This window comes from Vulpes lagopus, chromosome 17, assembly GCF_018345385.1.
Source record: "Vulpes lagopus strain Blue_001 chromosome 17, ASM1834538v1, whole genome shotgun sequence".
Taxonomy (NCBI): Eukaryota; Metazoa; Chordata; class Mammalia; order Carnivora; family Canidae; genus Vulpes; species Vulpes lagopus.
The window spans coordinates 30,678,113-30,680,880 of NC_054840.1; positions in this window are offsets into that span (position 1 = coordinate 30,678,113).

Genomic DNA, 2,768 nt, shown 5'->3' on the forward strand with positions numbered 1-2,768 from the left:
AGTCACTTGGTTCTCTCTCTGCTACTGTTCTGCGTAGAACGAAATCCTGTGGAAGCGAACCGTACAGGCAGTCAGGATGTGGGAGGGACAGGCCATAAGCTCAACTCTCAGAAATGTGAATGCCTTGTAGGTACATGTTTGCTTGCCACTCCTACAGGGGAGATAGAACCTAGCACGACTCTCATTGAACAAGGCTGTTGGAAATCCCTGTTTTTAATTCAGATTCACTTGAGTACAGGCCAGACACTTCCACATGCTTTTCACACAACCTCTTCCAGCACCTCACTCAAGGATGATAGGAGGTATGTCTGCAGGTAGCCAGGATGTGGGCAGGTCCTGCCCTGAGCTCAGCTCTCACAAGGAAGCCATCCCTAGAAGCCAGTTTTCAACTAGCTGTGTTTTTATGACTGTGGTGTCCTTCTAACCTAACCTATACTTGGTCACTCCAGTCCCCAACTGGGCCTCAGCTGGTCTTGTGCCTCTGGTACTTTGTTTGGCCTCACCTGGACCTGGTAACTATGTTCCCACCTGGGCCTCAACTGGTCTTATGACTTTTGTCCCCACCTGTGTCTCACCCAGACTAGGTGACTGAGTTCCACCTGGGCCTTACCTGGACCTGGTGAATCTGGTCCCCTCCTGGGTATCACCTGGACCTGGTGACTCTGGTCCTCACGTGCACCTCACCTGGACCTGGTGACTCTTGTACTCACCTGGGCATCATCAGGATATGTTTAGTCTGTTTCCCAAGTGAGACTCTGGAACATTTAATTTGGTCCTCACCTGGGCTTCACCTGGACCTGGTGACTCTGGTTTCCACATGAACCACACGTGGACCTGGTGTCCCTGCTGTTCTTGTAGCCTCTCCTGTGCCTGGTGACTCCAGTCCCCCTACCCCCGGGCCTCACCTGGATTTGGTGATTCTGGTCCTCAGCTTGGTTTCACCTGGACCTGGTGACTGTGGTCCCCACCTTGGCCTTACCTGGACCTGCTGATTCTGGTTCCCACCTGGGCCTCACCTGTACCTGGTGATCTGGTTCTCACATGGACCACACCTAGACCTGGTGACCGTGCTGTCCTTCTAGACTCACCTTTAACTGGTAACTCTGGTGTCCACCTGGGCCTCCCCTGGACCTGGTGAATCTGGTCCCCACTTGGTCCTCAAGTGGACCTGGTGACTCTGGTCCTGAGATGGGCATCATTGGAACATGGTTATTGTGTTCCCCACCTGGGACTCACCTCGACCTGGTAACTCTGGTCCTTACCTGGGCCCCACCTGGACCTGGTGATTCTGGTCTGCACCTGAGACTACCCTGGATCTGGTGACTGTGGTCCCCACCTGGGCCTCACTTGGACCTGGTGACTCTGATCCCCATCTGGGCCTCACCTGGCCCTGTTAACTCTGGTCCTCAACTGGGCATAATTGGGACCCGGTTACTGTGTTCCACAACTGAGCCTCACCTGGACCAGGTGACTCTGGTCCCCCTCTGGGTCTCACCCTGACCTGGTGACTGTGAACCCCACTTTGGCCTGATTTGGACCTTCTGACTCTGGTTGCCACCTGCGCCTCACCTTGAACTGTTGACTCTGGTTCTTTCAAGGGCCTCCCCTATACCTGGTGATTCTGGTCCCCACCTGGGCCTCACGTGTGCCTGGTGAGTCTGGTCCTCACCTGGGCCTCATCTGGACCTGGTGACTCTGGTCCTCACCTGGACCTCTCCTGGACCTGGTGACTCTCTTTCCAACATGGACCTCACCTGGATCTGGTGACTCTGGTCCTCAGTTTGGCCTCACCTGGACCTGGTGACTCTCGTCCCCACTTTGACCTAACTCAGACCTGGTGAATCTCGTCCCCACCTAGGCGTCACCTAGACCTGGTGACTCTTGTCCCCAGCTATGCCTCAATTCGACCTGATGATTCTGGTCCTCACGTGGGCCTCACATGGACCTGGGACTCAGCTGGATATAGTGGCTCTGATTCCCACATGGGGCTCACCTGATACTGGTGACTGTGGTCTCCTTCTATGCCTCACCAGGACCTGGTGATTCTGATCCCCATTGGGCCTTGCATGGCCCTAGTGACTCTGGTCCTCACATAGGCATCATTGGGACCTGGATACTCTATTCCACACCTGGGCCTCACTTTGACCGGGGACCTCTGGTCCCACTCTGGGCCTCAAACTAAACTGGTTACTCTGGTCCCCCTCTGGACCTCACCCTTACCTTTTGACTCTGGTCCCCCCCCCGGGCTTCACTTGGACCTGGTGAATCTGGTCCTTACCTGTTCCTCACCTGGACCTTGTGACTGTGGTCCCACCTGGGTCTCACCTGGACTTGGTGAATCTTGTTGCCACCTGGGCCTCACCTGGACCTTGTGACTGTGGTCCCCACCTGGGTCTCACCTGGATCTGGTGGCTCTGGTTCCCATATGGGGCTTTCCTGGACCTGGTTCCTGTGGTCTCCTTCTGGCCTCACCTGGAACAAAATGACTCTCATGGGTAAATAAATAAAATCTTAAAAACCAAAACAAGAGAAAGGACAAAGGCATACGATCCTCTCAAGAGTTGCAGAAAAAGCATTTGACAAAATACAACATAAAAAGCATAGTGGGTAGTAAAAGGGAATATAAGGGGAAGGGAGAAGAAATGTGTCGGAAATATCAGAAAGGGAAACAGAACATAAAGACTCCTAAACTATGGGAAAATGAAACTAGGGGTGGTGGAAGGGGAGGACGGCTGGGGGGTGGGTGGGGTGAATGGGTGACGGGCACT